The 19977-nt window shown below is 53.4% G+C and overlaps 2 long non-coding RNA genes across 2 annotated transcripts in view; one reads left to right on the top strand and one right to left on the bottom strand.

Annotated features, from left to right (window-relative positions):
- The window catches only part of LOC148638368 (uncharacterized), a 51246-nt gene extending 48319 nt beyond the window's left edge, over positions 1–2927 (bottom strand). The window contains exon 1 of the long non-coding RNA XR_015931052.1: positions 2854–2927. This is a non-coding gene — a long non-coding RNA (uncharacterized LOC148638368). The remainder of the gene's footprint in view (positions 1–2853) is intronic.
- The window catches only part of LOC148638367 (uncharacterized), a 244654-nt gene extending 224677 nt beyond the window's left edge, over positions 1–19977 (top strand). Inside the window, exon 2 of the long non-coding RNA XR_015931048.1 lies at positions 19843–19977. This is a non-coding gene — a long non-coding RNA (uncharacterized LOC148638367). The remainder of the gene's footprint in view (positions 1–19842) is intronic.

Here is a 19977-nt window from a genome sequence, read left to right as displayed (position 1 = left end):
CTAAATTAATATCGTTTATGACCTTCAGATGCGTTATGCTCCTCTTCTTTTTATGCTCAGCTACTAAAATTTCCCTTTAGTGGTAAAATCCATATAAATATTCAAAACTAAGCGGATTAAAATGTGCACAGTAAAGACATTAAATGGTTAAATCTTTGCACTACCAACCAATGCACCACGAGTGCCCGTCGGTCATTTTGGCCAGCCAATCACTTGCCCTGCGGTGCCCTCCGGTGCCCCGCGGTGGCTTGTGGGTAGGTTACTGTACCGCGGGTTTTTACCGCGCATTTTGAATGGCTGCATCTGTATCTGATCTCCTCCATGAGGACTCCTTCACCGTCCTGACTCTCCCCTGTGTCTCTGATCCGGTCTCTGTCTGTCTGTGGCTCTTCTGTGAGTTTGACCTTGAGAGATCTGTAATGCGGAGTTCTCACTGGAGCAGTCCGATATGATGGTCAATAAAAGGTCCAGCAAAGTCAAAGCTGGTCGCCTGTATTCATGAAGTTTGTGGGTTTTAATGGATCCGGCCTGAGCAAGCCTGGTTCAGTTAGCAAACGGGCGGCCCACGATCGGCTTTCAACTCATTTCACAACTGCGGTCTCTCACCCTGTGTTTTGGGTTGTTTCAGAACGCCTGGAGAAAACGGACTCCGACTACTGCCTGGCGCAAACCCCACTCCCAGCCGGTAACGGTGAGATCCGAAGACCTTTTAGAACAGGACTTGTAAATATTCCCATTCCATCGTCGTCAGAAGTATGAAGTGGCTCTGCGGGTTTTTTTAAAAAACCCAGCGACGCCGAATTGTCTTCACCCGCAGCAGAGCAGGTCAAGGTTTATCCCTGCGCTGGAAGGACAGGAAAAGAGACGCGGCATTTCGGCCGCGGAGCCTCCTTCGGGCGCATGAAGCCGGAAAAGACCACAGTCGAAATGTCGCGTCTCTTTCCCCTCTCTCTCGGCCGCGTGGAACGATCCCGAACCTGCTGCCTCTGCGGCCTGCGGGTGGCCGACACGGCCCCCTCCCTGACCGTTATCTCTACCTGCCGCGCGTCTTCAGCGACGATTCCCTGACCGTTATCTCTCTCTTTCAGGAACCGCAGCACGGCAGGAATGCCATTACTCCGTGATCCAGGATCCCGGGCCCGCGGGCGGAAGTAGGTTTTGCCTTCTCGCATGTAAGGGCTCGCAGGGCTCAAACGGCAGCGGCGGGGGGCGGCGAGACGCCTGTGGTGCGCGGGCTTGCTAGGTCAGTGCGAGGTGAAGTCGGGGCAGAGCCCCTGGACCACAGCCCCACCACCGGGAGCTCTGCTAAGTGGTGGGTTGGGCAATCATTACTGGATACGAGTGTCAAGTGTCGACACGAGTGTGAGCAGCGTCGTTTCGAGTGTGAACGGTGTCGACACGAGTCCTGTTGTTCAGTACAGTGTCAATACGAGAGTGAACAGTGAGTCCTGTTGGTCAGTACAGTGTCAATACGAATGCGAACAGTGTCGACACGAGTGTGAACAGTGAGTCCTGTTGATCAATAAAGTATCAATAGAAGTGTGAACGGTGAGTCCTCTTATCTGTACAGTGTCAATACGAGTGTGAACAATGAGTCCTGTTGTTCAGCAAAGTGTCAATACGAGTGTGAACGGTGAGTCCTGTTGATCAAAAAAGTATCAATATGAGTGTGAACAGTGAGTCCTGTTGTTCAGTACAGTGTCAATACGAGTGTGGACAGTGAGTCTGGTTCTGTACAGTGTCAATACGAGTGTGAACAGTGAGTCCGGTTCTGTACAGTGTTAACTCATTGAATTCCTTCTTGCTCTGCACAGTGTTAACGGGTGAGAACACGTGTTTTATTCTTTGCAGAATTAAAACAGACAGATACTGCTGTTGAATACTCCACAGTCAACAAACCCCGAGCCGCACAAAGTGAGGATCTTTTACTTCTATCTATTAAACTAGCAGAAATAAAACATCACGATATCTTCTTGCTGCTCTGTCCAGTTTTAACACAAGTGTGAACATTTGTAATAATAGTGAGTCCTGCTGTTGTGTACAGCGTGAATACAAGCGTGAACAGTGAGTCCTGTCGTCTGTACAGTGTCAATACGCCTGTGAACAGTGAGTCCTGTTGTCTGTACAGTGTCAATACGAGTGTGAACAGTGAGCCCTGTTGTTCAGTATGGTGTTAATGTAAGTCTTATCCTGTATAGTATAAGTTAACATAAGTATTGACCTGTATCCTGTTCTCTACAGACATCACAATACCCAACAGTGATGTGGAGTACGCCACCGTCAACAAACCGAGAGCAGCACAAAGTGAGGACTTTTTTAACTCTTTACCACAGTATAAAACCCACAGGAGTAATGAGAATGACACTAAAAACAACAACACTGATAGTGAACAAAAGATTTTGAGCAATACACATTCTAGTCAGATTTAAATACCCACAGACCTGACCGTTGGAAGTTGTAAAAAAATGCAAATTATTTTTTTTCTGCGTGCAGGTTTTCTAAGAACTGAAGAAAGGTTAAAAACGAGAGAACGCCATTCGGTTTTTCAAGCCTGTCTGGTAGTTAGTGATTAATTGGACCCATGATTTCATCCTCCTGTATCTGCAGAGAAGCCAGGGTATCGGCATCAACAACAAGGCTGGGCAGCTTGTTCCCCACCCGCCTCTGTGTAAAGACGCGTCACCCATTCTTGGTTTTATTTTCACCTTTCACTATACGTGAAGAATTCCAAAAGGTGCACAAATGCTCTGGAGCTATTCTGTGGTTCGGCGATGTCTCTGGAGCCTTTTGTCACAGTGTGCAACTTCCCCGTGTGTCTCCCCGAACACAGGGTCTGACTGAAGGGGCACTGACCTGCAGGAATGGGAGGAGACCGAGCTGGGACGGTTCTGCCACGTCAGCGAAACTCTGGACCCCGACTTCATCTGCCAAAGAAACAGCAGCGTCAATTAACTCAGCCAGCGAGTTCAACTGTCGCCTCCCTTCTCTCCATCTCTGTGTGTCCCATCTCTTCATAACCCGTCTCCTATCAATCCTACTGTGTTTCATTTACTCTTCCTCACTCTGTCTCCTGTCCGGTTGTCTGCACTTAAAACTGAGGTATTTCCTGTGATTTCCTCTCTCTCGCTGTGTCTCCTGTCCTGTGGGTTTGTTACTGAGGGATTCTCTGTGATCTCTTCTCTCTCGCTGTGTCTCCTGTCCTGTGGGTTTGTTACTGAGGGATTCTCTGTGATCTCCTCTCTCTCGCTGTGTCTCCTGTCCTGTGTGTTTGTTACTGAGGGATTCTCTGTGATCTCCTCTCTCTCTCACTGTGTCTCCTGTCCTGTGTGTAAGTATGTTTGTTACTGAGGTATTTCCTGTGATCTCCTCTCTCTCACTGTGTCTCCTGTTCTTCAGTGTTTTAATCCTTTTAAATAATTTAGCTCATTCCTCTCTCACTCACTGCGACTCCTATCCATTCTTTGTTCAGTTCCTCTGACTTGCCTCTTGCATCAGCGCTAGCAATATCATGCATCTATTTAATTTAAAATTATTGATCTGTCACCTTGATAGTTCGATCTCTGCTACAGTTAGCATAGATGGCACAATTAAAAGGACGATGAGCTCAACATCTGTGCGCATCTAATTAACTGAACCGTACAGAACATCCTGCCTCAGCTAGTCTCTCGCTGGCGGGGTCGCCCATTGGCTAGGCCACGTCTCCAGGCAATTCTGCTGACTGGACACTGCGGGAGGGTGGGGCTGTGTTTCCGCACGAACGCCGGAAATCACTCAGGATCTCCAGAGAGACTCCTGTAGCCTTACAGCATCACAGTCACAGGCCTCAGCATTGCAACTGTATAATATCAAACGCCCAGACACCCTGAGGTGAGGCCGACCAGTCTGAAGTATTACCTGTAAACACCAGGCACACTGGAACCTGACTTCATCGTCCACTTAGCGCAGAGGTGGGGCGGACAGTCAGTTTTCTGGGGAGAAAAAAAACAACACCAGGAATTTAGCATACTGAAAGGATCATGGAGTGATGATCTGGCTGAACCCGCTTGGCTGAGGGCTCCTGGCCAGAGGACGAGGAGGCTGGGACCTCCCCTGCGCAGCGAGGAGGAGTGACCAGGGGGGGCAGCTACACAGGTGGAGACGGGGTGGGAGAGGGACGCGAGGGAGAGAGGGGGATCACGTGCAGTATTAACAGTGTTTCAGGAGAGGAGTCAGGAGTGATTGCTAAAATATCGACAGCCGAGTCTGACCGAACTACGGTGTGGCCATCCCTCTCGAACTTTCATCACAAACTCCTGTCTTCCTGCGGTGTCTCTGAGGAAGCTACCATTTTTCACTGGCTAATAAGAGGTGGAAGAGGTGTTAGTGGGACAGCAGGGGGGCGCTCACCCTGCGGTCTGATACCCCAGTATAGTGACAGGGGACACCATACTGTAAACAGGCGCCATCCTTCGGATGAGACGTAAAACCGAGGTCCTGACTCTCTGTGGTCATTAAAAATCCCAGGGCGTCTCTCGAAAAGAGTAGGGGTGTAACCCAGGCGTCCTGGACAAATTTCCCATTGGCCCTTACCAATCATGGCCTCCTAATAACCCCCCTCTCCGAACTGGCTTCATCCCTCTGCTCTTCTCCCCACTGAGAGCTGCTGTGTGGGGAGCGTTCTGGCGCACTATGGCTGCCGTCGCATCATCCAGGTGGGGGCTGTACATTGGTGGTGGTAGTGGGATTCCCCATTCCCTGTGCAGCGCTTTGAGTGGAGTGTCCAGAAAAGCGCTATATAAGTGTAAGCAATTATTAATAAAGCCCCTCAGTAGTTGAGATCTCTGTTATATCCATCTAGAAACATGCAATCAGCATGTTATTGATGAAGCAATAGTCACAACATTATTCCACACCTCTAACCCTGCACTAGGGGGCGTGCTTCAGGCTCGGGCCAGGGTGAGAGGCGGGTTATGATGACAGTCATGCTTTCTACACCTTATACTGAGCTCAGAAATGGACCGAACGGACATCTCACGAGCAGATCCCTCCGCGTATAAGAAAGGCAACTTGTCTCGGCAAAAATACCACGGATTCACATCCGAAATATGATAAAAAGGCAAAAACCCCACACTTGGAATGCAAACGTACCCTAAAAAGGAAACACGGTTTTAAAACCAACTTGATTTTCCCCTGGAGAAACCTTTTTATGGACACATATCGCATCTATTACACATGTATAACTAAATATAAAGATAAAACTTAATATAAGAAGTCATGACATATCACACATGACGAAGTCTGGTCCAGAATAAACAGTTTACACTGACCCACCTTTATTTACCCTGGTCACTCACTTCTATTAACTGTTTAACTGGGTAACAAATGAATATTTGTTTCAATTTGGGATCTACACCTGGGAGCCCTGAAATGTTGGCCAGAGGGGAGAAGCTGATATTCAGATGTGAGAATATATTTAAAAAAAGGATCTGGTGTTGTTTTTCACCTGTCTAATCAAAGCTTGTTCAAAAATTATCTGATTATAGGACACACAAGTTTATAATCATACTCATTCCACTTTTTAAACCCGTATATATGCACAATATGAAACGTATATACACTAAATCTCACGTGTGACTCCCATAAAATACATTTCTTTAGGAAAATTAGGAACACTTATTACAATTATCAACCCCCCATGACGAGGCAATATTTCATACCTTTGTTTCTTTGTGGGTTCAAAGTTCTGTCCTGGCGTTTCACACGTAATGTTTTGGTAGTTATCTCAATTTTCCTTTGCAATTATCTCCAAGATCATCATCAACTTTTTGTAAAACGCTATGCACAACTGATATTTAAAGAAAGTCCTGCACCAAAACGTCTTCGTAGGGAAAGACAACCTTTTTTTTCCTTACGTCAGTCGCTACACGGTTACTCTTAAAATCCATTCATCGACTTTAAAAAATAAGTTTCGGTTTTTATTGTGGTTCACTGACATTTCTGTCACAATTCTGAGGGACCTCAAATAAAATTTCACTTCCCGGTATAAAGACGCCGGCGAGGTTAAGACAGGTATCGAGCCACCTGCGTATCTAACGGACGTTTAAAATAAAAAAAAATGGCGTGTAATGTTGCGAAGGGCTACTGTTTTTTTATAGTTTGTCGATTGTAGGGGACGTGGGCCGCGACAGAAATACTGGTCGGAGTAGGAAAAGGTTTATTGATGGTTTATTGTACCGCAACGGTCACAATTGACTCACCAGCAAAGATGGCGCCGAGGCCACATCGACTCCCTCCCGCCCTGCCTCGCACCGAAGCTCGAGCTGCGGAGCGCGACGCCAAACCGCCGGTCCGCGGGCACGGGCGCCGGACATAGACGTCATAACCCCTTCCGAGGCGCAGGAATTATAGATCACTGTAGTTTCTTCTGGACCCGGGTTAGGGACAGTGTGCCCTCCGTGAGAGTCTTCTGAGGAAGCCAGTGTCTCATGGGTGTCCAGGCTGAGTACCATCTGTCCATCACAGGACACACAGACACACACACTCACACATCCTGGACAGGACACCAGTCCATCACAGGACACACCCACACTCACTCACACACCCTGGACAGGACACCAGTCCATCACAGGACACACACACACTCACACACCCTGGACAGGACAGCAGTCCATCACAGGACACACACACCCTGGATAGGACAGCAGTCCATCACAGGACACACACACACCAGGTCCAGTTTTCCCAGAAGCCAATTAGCCCAAAAGCCTGTCTTTGGACCCGGAGAACACAGGGAGACCATGCAGACTCCACACAGACAGTCCCCCCCCCCGGGTCCAGACCCGAGCCCGGAGCCCCCCCGCGCTGAACCCCTCCGTACAGACGGCCGCACACAGCTCCGTTGTTCCCGATTCCCGAGGTGATCTGTTAAAAGAAGCCGGTGTGTTGCCTCCAGGTGAGGCCCGCGGCCCGACGCCGGTGGTGGCGGTGGTGGCGGCGGCAGAGAACGCGGCGCCGGTGCCGACGACGTGCGGGGCGCCCCCCCCCGTGAGCCCCTCGACGTCGGGGCCGCGGCCCGCCCCGGCGACAGCGCCCCCCGATCCGGCAGGCGGCCGGTCTCCCGCAGGGAGAAGACGATGAAGCAGCTGGGGAAAGTGTCTTCCGTCCGAGGTAGGAGCAGCAGGGCTGGGCGTTTTGTTGGAGCGAAGTCCCCCTCCAGATAACCCATGAACCCCGTCTCTACTGTCACTCCAGTCAGGACAGGAGGCTCTTCTGTACACAGAAGGGGGTGGGGGTGGGGAACAAGCTGCCCAGACCTGTGGTTGAAGCCGATACCCTGGCTTCTCTCCAGACACAGCTGGGTGAGCTCCTCCAGTCAGGACAGGAGGCTCTACTGTACACAGAGAGTGGTGGGGGTGGGGAACAAGCCGCCCAGCCCTGTGGTTGAAGCCTATACCCCGGCTTCTCTCCAGACACAGCTGGGTGAGCTCCTCCAGTCAGGACAGGAGGCTCTACTGTACACAGAGGGTGGTGGAGGTGGGGAACAAGCTGCCCAGACCTGTGGTTTAAGCCGATACCCTGGCTTCTCTCCAGACACAGCTGGGTGAGCTCCTCCAGTCAGGACAGGGGGCTCTACTGTACACAGAGGGTGGGGGGGGTGTGGAACAACTCCTTTGTTCGGAGCCTTGGGGCATTCTTGTTGTGAAAGGTGCTATATAAAAAACCTGAATTGAAATTGCATCTTACAGGTTTGGGTTTTTCGGAGATCTTGTCAGAGATCTTGTCTGACGTGCCCGTTTCAAAAACGTAACGATAGTCCTCACGCCCGAGCGCCGCCGGTCTGTGACGTAACGTATCCTTACACAACCATGACGGTTTCATCATGGACAGCACGAAAGCCCGAAAAGTGGTTGACGTTTTAATTTGGCAACGCCACGATGGATCCCAGTTTTTTTTTTTATTTTGGAGGCCAAAGAGGACAAAAAAGGAAACGTCCGGAGGTGGATCGATGGTCATCTCTGCGGTTGTTCTGATGTTCTGAAAAAACAAACCAAAAAAAAAAACACCCCTCTCACGTGATAGGGGCTTCCCCCGGCTGTGACGTACTTACCCTACCCCCTTCGGCCAACGTCATACCGAAGGTTGCGCTTCGGGCCGCGGCGATGTTGACGGACTGTCTTGTAGCGTGAGAAGGGTTTACATTTCGACTTAAGGAGTTGGCCGTCGTTATATTTCACGAGGTATAATACGGGGGGAAAAAGAACATTTATATTTATCAACCTACCAGTAATACTGGGTGGATGTCACGTTCCCCAAAGTTCAGTGCCTCTCTCTAATAAAGTAGAAACGCGACATTAAACTCCGTTCGAAACGGGAGAAATCACCAGGACACGATCCAACTGACGTCCGGAAAAGAAAAAAAGAACTCCTATTCCCATTTGTAATGACCCCGTCGTGTTTTTCCCGGTGTACGCTTCTCTTTCGGAGACCGTTTCTCTCTGGTGTTGTTTTGCTGTTGGAATAAATGCCGAGGTGAACCTTCTGTGTGGAGTCTGCGTGTTCTCTCCAGCGGGTTGTTTCCTCCACCGCAGGGGCTGGTCGAACCGGGGTCTCCCAATCAACACAGAAGTGTGTGTCGTTTTGGGTGGTGCATCGGGGATACTGCGCCCCGAGGGGGTGGCCTCTCACCTTGCTCCGGACGATGGGAGAAGACCTGTACCTTCACGAGTCCGGGTTGTGAAAACTTCTTCTGACAGTTCAAAACGTTTCGAAGAGACTACAGCGCTACCCTGTTTTCCATTTCTATCATGTATTATTATACAGTCATAAGTATCTGTCCTGATCACAGAGTCCCCCTCTCACTGCCAGGACAAGAGCCCAGTGCAGCACGAATAATAATAATAATTAATAAGTCTGGACCCTCCACTCAGAGCTCTTCCCAGGTCAGGGGGATCCCCTCCAGCCCCCCCAGTGTGCAGCCCCCACCTGGATGATGCTCCAGTCCGCTCAGCACACAGCAGCTCTCAGTGGGGAGGAGAACAGAGGGATGGAGCCAGTTCAGAGAGGGGGGTGATAAGGAGGCCATGATGGGTAAAGACCAGGGGGGGAATCAGGCCAGGACACTGGGGTAACACCCCTACTCTTCTCCAGAGACACCCCGGGATTGTTAATGAGCACAGAGAGTCAGGACCTCGGTTTGACGTCTCATCCGAAGGACAGCGCCTGTTTACAGTCCAGTGTCCCCCGTCACTATACTGGGGCATCAGGACCCACACAGACCGCAGGGTGAGAGCGCCCCCTGCTGGCCCCACTCACACCTCTCCCAGCAGCAACCTTGGGGGGGGGGAGGGAAAAAACCAAAAGCTAAACAGATTTTTTTTAAAAACATTTTATTGATGCTTTACAAAAGTCCAGTCCAGTCTGGTGTCCCTCAGCTCCAGTCCAGTCCAGTCTGGTGTCCCTCAGCTCCAGTCCAGTCCAGTCTGGGGCCCCTCAGCTCCAGTCCAGTCTGGTGTCCCTCAGCTCCAGTGCAGTCCAGACTGGGGTCCCTCAGCTTCGGTCCAGTCCAGTCTGGGGTCCCTCAGCTTCAGTCCAGCACAGTCTGGGGTCCCTCAGCTTCGGTCCAGCACAGTCTGGTGTCCCTCAGCTTCGGCCCAGCACAGACTGGGGTCCCTCAGCTTCAGTCCAGTCCAGTCTGGGGTCCCTCAGCTTCAGTCCAGCACAGTCTGGTGTCCCTCAGCTTCGGCCCAGCACAGACTGGGGTCCCTCAGCTTCGGTCCAGCACAGACTGGGGTCCCTCAGCTTCGGTCCAGCACAGACTGGGGTCCCTCAGCTTCGGTCCAGCACAGTCTGGGGTCCCTCAGCTTCAGTCCAGACTGGGGTCCCTCAGCTTCGGTCCAGCACAGACTGGGGTCCCTCAGCTTCGGTCCAGCACAGTCTGGGGTCCCTCAGCTCCAGTCCAGTCCAGTCTGGGGCCCCTCAGCTCCAGTCCAGTCCAGTCTGGGGCCCCTTAGCTCCAGTCCAGTCCAGTCTGGTGTCCCTCAGCTCCAGTCCAGTCCAGTCTGGGGTCCCTCAGCTTCGGTCCAGCACAGACTGGGGTCCCTCAGCTTCGGTCCAGCACAGTCTGGTGTCCCTCAGCTTCGGTCCAGACTGGGGTCCCTCAGCTTCGGTCCAGCACAGTCTGGGGTCCCTCAGCTTCGGTCCAGCACAGACTGGGGTCCCTCAGCTTCGGTCCAGCACAGACTGGGGTCCCTCAGCTTCGGTCCAGCACAGTCTGGTGTCCCTCAGCTTCAGTCCAGACTGGGGTCCCTCAGCTTCGGTCCAGCACAGTCTGGGGTCCCTCAGCTCCAGTCCAGTCCAGTCTGGTGTCTCTCAGCTCCGGTCCAGTCCAGTCTGGTGTCCCTAGGCTCCTGTCCAGTCCCGTCTGGTGTCCCTCAGCTCCAGTCCAGTCCAGTCCAGTCCAGTCCAGTCCAGTCCAGTCCAGTCCAGTCCAGATCTTAGCCGGCACAGAACCAGGAAAGGAACCTGGAAAGAATATTGTTATTGCAGGTGTGAGGGACACAGACACAGACGTCACCATGACATCAAACAGCAAGAGGAGACTCCTCCTTGAATCACAGACACGACCAGGCGGCGCCCCCCTGTCTGCTCACCTGCACCTCCTCTTCCTCCTCTTGTCCTTCCCGGCAGCCAGCTCCTCCTCTCCCTCGCTCTTCCTCTCCTGAGCTACGGTCGCCACCTCCATCGGCTCGTCCTGGTCTTCTGTTCCCACCGACACGCAGCTCAGGGAGTTAAGAAGGGCGCACCAGCGCTTCTGAAGCAGAGACAGGAGAGTCACGTTAAGAGTCGGACTGGACACTCCAGTACATGAACACTGCACTGAGAGAGAGAGGGGTTCATACAGACACACTGACTGGACACTCCAGGACATGAACACTGCACAGAGAGAGAGAGAGGGGTTCACACAGACACACTGACTGGACACTCCAGTACATGAACACTGCACTGAGAGAGAGAGGGGTTCATACAGACACACTGACTGGACACTCCAGTACATGAACACTGCACTGAGAGAGAGAGAGGGGTTCATACAGACACACTGACTGGACACTCCAGGACATGAACACTGCACTGAGAGAGAGAGAGAGGGGTTCATACAGACACACTGACTGGACACTCCAGTACATGAACACTGCACTGAGAGAGAGAGGGGTTCATACAGACACACTGACTGGACACTCCAGTACATGAACACTGCACTGAGAGAGAGGGGTTCACACAGACACACTGACTGACTGGACACTCCAGTACATGAACACTGCACTGAGAGAGAGAGAGAGGGGTTCATACAGACACACTGACTGGACACTCCAGTACATGAACACTGCACTGAGAGAGAGAGGGGTTCATACAGACACACTGACTGGACACTCCAGGACATGAACACTGCACTGAGAGAGAGAGGGGTTCATACAGACACACTGACTGGACACTCCAGTACATGAACACTGCACTGAGAGAGAGAGGGGTTCATACACACACACTGACTGGACACTCCAGTACATGAACACTGCACTGAGAGAGAGAGAGAGGGGTTCACACAGACACACTGACTGGACACTCCAGGACATGAACACTGCACTGAGAGAGAGAGGGGTTCACACAGACACACTGACTGGACACTCCAGTACATGAACACTGCACTGAGAGAGAGAGAGAGGGGTTCACACAGACACACTGACTGGACACTCCAGTACATGAACACTGCACTGAGAGAAAGAGGGGTTCATACACACACACTGACTGGACACTCCAGGACATGAACACTGCACTGAGAGAGAGAGAGGGGTTCATACAGACACACTGACTGGACACTCCAGTACATGAACACTGCACTGAGAGAGAGAGAGAGGGGTTCATACAGACACACTGACTGGACACTCCAGGACATGAACACTGCACTGAGAGAGAGAGGGGTTCATACAGACACACTGACTGGACACTCCAGGACATGAACACTGCACTGAGAGAGAGAGGGGTTCATACAGACACACTGACTGGACACTCCAGGACATGAACACTGCACTGAGAGAGAGAGGGGTTCATACAGACACACCGACTGGACACTCCAGGACATGAACACTGCACTGAGAGAGAGAGAAGGGTTCATACAGACACTGGACACTGGACAGGAGTAAAGAGAGGATCAGAGCATCACCCACCTTCTTTTTCTTCTGTCTCACAGGAGGTGGTGATTGGACCTCCTCCAGCTGGAGTCCGAGGAGGGAGAGAGGGGGCAGGAGAGGGACAGCACAGGGAGAGAAAGACAGAGACAGGTGAGTCAAGTGTCCCAAGAGTACAGAGACTCTGCTGAGATCACACTCGCAGGGAGTGAGCCTGGGTGTAGCCCACTAATACCGACCCACTGGACACCACAGGACAGAGAGGAGGAGGAGGAGAGAGACACACTGCCTGGACACCACAGGACAGAGAGGAGGAGGAGGAGAGAGACACACTGCCTGGACACCACAGGACAGAGAGGAGGAGGAGAGAGACACACTGAGGACAGAGAGGAGGAGGAGAGAGACACTGACAGACAGGGCTGAAAGAGAGAGAGACAGAGAGGCAGGGACAGGCAGACAGCAGGCCGAGAGAGACACTGACAGACAGGGCTGAAAGAGAGAGAGACAGAGAGGCAGGGACAGGCAGACAGCAGGCCGAGAGAGACACTGACAGACAGGGCTGAAAGAGAGAGAGACAGAGAGGCAGGGACAGAGAGAAAGCAGGCCGAGAGAGAGAGACTGACAGACAGGGCTGAAAGAGAGAGAGACACTGAGACCCAGGGACAGACAAGACGGCGAAACTCCACCACAGACAGGACAGGGGGCAGGGTGGGACCAGCACTGACCTCCTTCCTCTCTCCTGTCGGAGGAGCTGTCTCCACCTCCTCTTCCTCCTGCAAGTCAAGAGACAGGCTGAGAGAGAGACGGGCTGGTGGGACATCGGCGAACAGAGCTGAAGGCAGAGAGCCGTGGAGACAGGCCCAGCTGGGACAACGCAGGACAGACAGAGAGCAGGGAGACACAGGGAGGGAGACCCAGCTGGGACAACGCAGGACAGACAGAGAGCAGGGAGACACACGGAGAGACACAGGGAGAGAGACAGGGAGAGAGGGACAAACACAGAGACTCAGACAGAAGGACAGAAAGACAGAAAGAGAGAAGTACAGACGGACAAAAAGACAGAGAAAAGGACAGATGGACTGATGGACAGAAAGAGAGAAAAGGAAAGAAAGACAGATGGACTGAAGGACAGATGGACAGAGAAAAGAACAGAAAGTCAGAAGGACAGATGGACAGAGAAAAGAACAGAAAGACAGAAGGACAGTGAAAGGGACAGATGGACAGAAGGAAAGATGGACAGAGAAAAGGACAGAAGGACAGAGGGACAGATGGACAGACAGACAGATGGACGGACAGACAGATGGACAGAGAAAAGAACAGAAAGTCAGAAGGACAGATGGAAAGAGAAAAGAACAGAAAGACAGAAGGACAGTGAAAGGGACAGATGGACAGAAGGAAAGATGGACAGAGAAAAGGACAGAAGGACAGATGGATAGAAAGATAGAAGGATAGACGGACAGACGGACAGAAAGACAGAAGGACAGATGGACAGAGAAAAGAACAGAAAGTCAGAAGGACAGATGGAAAGAGAAAAGAACAGAAAGACAGAAGGACAGTGAAAGGGACAGATGGACAGAAGGAAAGATGGACAGAGAAAAGGACAGAAGGACAGATGGATAGAAAGATAGAAGGATAGAAGGACAGACAGACAGAAAGACAGACGGACAGATGGACAGAGAAAAGAACAGAAAGTCAGAAGGACAGATGGACAGAGAAAAGAACAGAAAGACAGAAGGACAGTGAAAGGGACAGATGGACAGAAGGAAAGATGGACAGAGAAAAGGACAGCAGGACAGATGGACAGAAGGACAGACAGACAGACGGATGGACAGACAGACAGACAGACGGACAGACAGACAGATGGACAGACAGACAGACAGACGGACAGACAGACAGACAGATGGACAGACGGACAGACAGACAGACAGACAGACAGACAGACAGACAGATGGACGGACAGACAGACGGACAGAAGGACAGACGGACAGACTCTCCCCCACTTGCCTCGTCAGACATCTCCGCCTCTCTCCTTGCCCTCCGCACCGGGGAGCCCCAGGCGGGGCCTGGCGGGGCCGGGCGGGCGATGGGGGGCAGGACGGGCGGGGGCAGGGGCAGGGGCACCGCCCCGGGCAGCAGGGGGGGCTCGAGGGGCATGGCGGCGAGGAAGGGGGGGCGGCGGGGCGGGGCGGTCAGGGGCCGGAGGGGGCCGGAGGGGGGGGCCGGGGGCGGGGAGCGGAGGGGGCTCTCGGGCGAGGAGGGGGGGGACACCGAGCGGAACGAGCCGGGCGAGCCCGAGCGGGACGAGCCGGGCGACTCTGGGAGCTCCAGATGCAGCTCGGCCGCCCTCTCCAGCTTCTGGACGAGCTCGGGGAGACACGAAGACACCTCGGGATTCTGTCCAGCGGGGAGAGGGGGAGACACAACGCAGGGGGGATGAGACTACGCCTGGACAGGTGAGTGTGGACAGTGAGAGTGTGGACAGGTGAGTGTGGACAGTGTGTCCAGTGAGAGTGTGGACAGGTGAGTGTGGACAGTGTGTCCAGTGAGAGTCTGGACAGGTGAGTGTGGACAGTGTGTCCAGTGAGAGTCTGGACAGGTGAGTGTGTCCAGTGTGTCCAGTGAGAGTCTGGACAGGTGGGTGTGTCTCTACAGTGTGTCCATTAAGAGTCTGGACAGGCGAGTGTGTCCAGTGTGTCCAGTAAGAGTGTGGACAGGTGTGTCCAACAGTAAGAAGCTGTCTTACCCTGTAACCCAGCTCAGGGGTGTTAGGGGGTGCTCTGTCTCCTCCCCAGATCTCACCTTCAGGCCTGCTGAAATGCCGGACCACTAGGAGACGCTGGAAACGAGGACACAAGACAGAGGTCAGGTCCACAGAGCTCACTCAATCACTACAGCAAGCAGAGACCTCTCGGCCATCAGGACTGTGGGGGTCAGTGTGGGGAGCTGTAGGGTATCGGGAGTTTAGGGGTCAGTGTGGGGAGCTGTAGGGTATCGGGAGTTTAGGGGTCAGAGTGGGGAGCTGTAGGGTATCGGGAGTTTAGGGGTCAGTGTGGGGAGCTGTAGGGTATCGGGAGTTTAGGGGTCAGTGTGGGGAGCTGTAGGGTATCGGGAGTTTAGGGGTCAGTGTGGGGAGCTGTAGGGTATCGGGAGTTTAGGGGTCAGTGTGGGGAGCTGTGGGGTATCGGGAGTTTAGGGGTCAGTGTGGGGAGCTGTAGGGTAGATGTGGGGCACCGGGCCCACCACAGGGCGGCCGGTCCAGTCTCGCGGAAGGCGACCGGGTCAGACTTACGGAAAAGCACCGGGACTTGGGCCGGGACCTCTCCCGCTGCCAGTCCGGGTTCGGCCTGACCGGTGTGACCTGTGAAGACGCCAGACAGCCCATCTCTGAGACAGCTCTAACCACACAGCCCAGCCCAGTCGTGTCGAGACTAGGGGCCTTGGGCAGTCTCTACAGTGTGTCCAGTGAGAGTGTGGACAGGTGAGTGTGTACAGTGTGTCCAGTGAGAGTGTGGACAGGTGAGTGTGTACAGTGTGTCCAGTGAGAGTCTGGACAGATGAGTGTGTCTCTACAGTGTGTACAGTAAGAGTCTGGACAGGTGAGTGTGTACAGTGTGTCCAGTGAGAGTCTGGACAGGTGAGTCTCTACAGTGTGTCCAGTGAGAGTCTGGACAGGCGAGTGTGTCCAGTGTGTCCAGTGAGAGTCTGGACAGGCGAGTGTGTCCAGTGTGTCCAGTAAAAGTCTGGACAGGCGAGTGTGTCCAGTGTGTCCAGTGAGAGTCTGGACAGGTGAGTGTGTACAGTGTGTCCAGTAAGAGTCTGGACAGGCGAGTGTGTCCAGTGTGTCCAGTGAGAGTCTGGACAGGTGAGTGTGTACAGTGTGTCCAGTGAGAGTCTGGACAGGTGAGTGTGTCCAGTGAGAGTCTGGACAGGTGAGTGTGTACAGTGTGTCCAGTAAGAGTCTGGACAGGCGAGTGTGTACAGTGTGTCCAGTGAAAGTCTGGACAGGTGAGTCTCTACAGTGTGTCCAGGAAGAGTCTGGACAGGTGAGTGTGTACAGTGTGTCCAGTAAGAGTCCGGACAGGTGAGTGTGTACAGTGTGTCCAGTAAGAGTCTGGACAGGTGAGTGTGTCCAGTGTGTCCAGTGAGAGTCTGGACAGGTGAGTGTGTCCAGTGTGTCCAGGAAGAGTCTGGGACGTCCAGAGGCAATCTGTACTCTCAGAAGGGCCATAATGGACCCGCGACCCTGTCTCTTGAGCCGAGGCATGTCCTCAGTCAAGATCACCACTGGAAGTGTCTCTCCTCGTCTGGAGGTGTTACCGTGAGACCTGGTCTGTCAAGCGCTTTGCGCTGCTATGTGTGTGAAAGGTGCTCTATCAGTCAAGTTTATTATTATTATTATAATACAGCGAGCGCTGCTGGGGGCGGAGAGGCCAGTCGGAGGAGGGCTGGACGCTGGACGCTGGATGGTGGGCGGGAGGGGTGGACTTACGACGCCTCGCCGGGCCCGGGTCCTGCTGCGACCGCGCACGGCTGTGCGGCATCTCTGTCGGTCCATCGTCCTGCCGAGACAACCAGAGTCACAGAGGGGAGGGGAGGGGGCGGAGCCACACCGCTGGGCGGCTTGTTCCCCACCCCCGCCCCCCTCTGTGTACAGAAGAGCCCCCTGTCCTGACTGGAGGACCTCACCCAGCTGTGTCCTGAGAGAAGCCAGGGTATCGGCTTCAACCACACGGACTGGGCGGCCTGTTCCCCACCCCCACCACCCTCTGTGTAGAGGTGCAGCTCCTCTCAATATCTTTTTACAGCACGATCACACCCATAAGAGTGGAGTAACGGTAAAAAAAAAACAACTTATTTCTCCACTTATTTTGTTATTTCTTGCCAGCGGCGCTTTTGACTGACTTACCGATTTCACGGGGATACTGAAGAGCGATTCTGTTTATTAAGCGCTATATAGTTCTTTCCTCCTCCTCTCTCTTCACTCCTCTGAGCTCACGGGGCTCCGGCGCCGCCCCCCGCTAGAATCCGCCGCTCTGTGACGTCAGGCGGCTCATTGTGACGCCCCCGTGACGTCGCCCCCGACGCGTTCACGGCTCGGCCGCGAAACAAAAATGGCCGCCGGGTCCACATTTTTTTTTGGGTGGAAATGTTATTTATCCAACTCTCAGCGGCCAGCCGGGTGTCCCTGTACGACCCCGGTAGTCGCCACCTCGGACAGGCAGGGGAAACGGGTCCAGCTGTTTCCGGCCCAAGGGTGACAAAAGCTGCACTTGAATTTAAAGACAAAATCACGTCGAGGGCGCATTCAGCACCCCCACGTCCAACACGGGTTTCCGTGGGGTGGGGTTCAGTGAAAGTAGCACCCCCCCCGACCCCCAAGTCAAAGAAAGACCAACCTCCACCCCCATCTAGCGCCCAAGGGCGGACATTTCGGGCCACGCCACGTCCAAAAAACACGGGTCCCCCCCCCCGTCCTGCGGGGAAAAGAGACGCCATTTTCTTTTCCGAGCGCTGCGTGGGACCTCACGACCCCCCCCCCCCAAAAAAAAACGGGCTTCGCAGACGAGGAAACCCAGACACGTCGACCTCTCTACAACACCACCCGGCTGTTTCTGTTTCAGACCGTCGGAAAAAAATAAATAAATAAAATTTCGCCCCTCACCGACCGCCGCGCAAAAAAACACAACTTCACGCTACAGAAACGGCCTGTGTGAGGGGGGGCACGGGAAAAAAATAAAACCTGCGTGTTTTCGGCAGAGTAAGCTCAGCGGGGAAACTCCCTGAATCTCGGGGTTGCTTCTTGAACCCCGAAAACGACCTTTTTTCTCTCTCTCCCTCTCTCGTTTTCTTGGTGTCTGGGACGTTCACGAACTCCGCTGCGTCGGTGCGATTCCAAGCGGGACTTGAACATAACCCCCCCCCGTGGGGCCACAGCGCCCCCGTGTGGCCGAGAGGACCACCACCCGCAGGGCTGAGCTTTTACTGCCGTGTCCCGCTTTCACTCTGGCGATGAAGGAGGGAATCAAGGAGGAGAATTAATATTGTGATCCACCAGTCCATCACAGGACACACACACACCCTGGACAGGACACCAGTCTTTCACAGGATACCAGTCCATCACAGGACACACACACACCCTGGACAGGACACCAGTCCATCACAGGACACACACACACCCTGGACAGGACACCAGTCTTTCACAGGACACCAGTCCATCACAGGACACACACACACCCTGGACAGGACACCAGTCCATCACAGGACACACACACCCTGGACAGAACACCAGTCCATCAAAGGACACACATACAAACCCTGGACAGGACAGCAGTCCATCACAGGACACACACACACTCACACACCCTGGACAGGACACCAGTCCATCACAGGACACACACACACTCACACATCCTGGACAGGACACCAGTCCATCACAGGACACACACACCCTGGAAAGAACACCAGTCCATCACAGGACACCAGTCCATCACAGGACACACACACCCTGGACAGGACACCAGTACATCACAGGACACACACACCCTGGATAGAACACCAGTCCATCACAGGACACCAGTCCATCACAGGACACACATACAAACCCTGGACAGGACAGCAGTCCATCACAGGACACACACACACTCACCCACCCTGGACAGGACACCAGTCCATCACAGGACACACACACACACTCACACACCCTGGACAGGGCAGCAGTCCATCACAGGACACACACACACACTCACCCACCCTGGACAGGACACCAGTCCATCACAGGACACACACACACACTCACACACCCTGGACAGGACACCAGTCCATCACAGGACACACACACACTCACACACCCTGGACAGGCCACCAGTCCATCACAGGACACACACACACTCACACAACCTGGACAGGACACCAGTCCATCACAGGATGTTCAGTGCCTCTCTCTAATAAAGTAGAAACGCGACATTGGACTCCGTTCGAAACGGGAGAAATCACCAGGACACGATACACCTTGCTCCGGACGATGGGAGAAGACCTGTACCTTCACGAGTCCGGGTTGTGAAAACTTCTTCTGGCAGTTCAAAACGTTTCGAAGAGACTACAGCGCTACCCTGTTTTCCATTTCTATCGTGTGTTATTATACAGTCATAAGTATCTGTCCTGATCACAGAGTCCCCCTCTCACTGCCAGGACTGAAGCCCAGTGCAGCACGAATAATAATAATAATAATTAATAAGTCTGGACCCTCCACTCAGAGCTCTTCCCAGGTCAGGGGGATCCCCTCCAGTCCCCCCAGTGTGCAGCCCCCACCTGGATGATGCTCCAGTCCGCTCAGCACACAGCAGCTCTCAGTGGGGAGGAGAGCAGAGGGATGGAGCCAGTTCAGAAAGGGGGGTGATAAGGAGGCCATGATGGGTCAAGACCAGGGGGGGAATCAGGCCAGGACACTGGGGTAACACCCCTACTCTTCTCCAGAGACACCCCGGGATTGTTAATGAGCACAGAGAGTCAGGACCTCGGTTTGACGGCGCCTGTTTACAGTCCAGTGTCCCCCGTCACTATACTGGGGCATCAGGACCCACACAGACCGCAGGGTGAGAGCGCCCCCTGCTGGCCCCACTCACACCTCTCCCAGCAGCAGCCTTGGGGGGGGGGGGGGGGAGGGAAAAAACCAAAAGCTAAACAGATTTTTTTTTATTTTTTTTTTATTGATCCTTAACAAAAGAATAAAAATTACAAGCTTCACTCCAGTCCAGTCTGGTGTCTCTCAGCTGCGGTCCAGTCCAGTCTGGGGCCCCTCAGCTCCAGTCCAGTCTGGTGT

Source organism: Lepisosteus platostomus (assembly GCF_059453375.1).
Source record: "Lepisosteus platostomus isolate fLepPlt1 chromosome 5 unlocalized genomic scaffold, fLepPlt1.hap1 SUPER_5_unloc_1, whole genome shotgun sequence".
Taxonomy (NCBI): Eukaryota; Metazoa; Chordata; class Actinopteri; order Semionotiformes; family Lepisosteidae; genus Lepisosteus; species Lepisosteus platostomus.
Note: the sequence above shows the minus strand (reverse complement) of the source record. Positions and strands in the feature narration are given on the sequence as shown.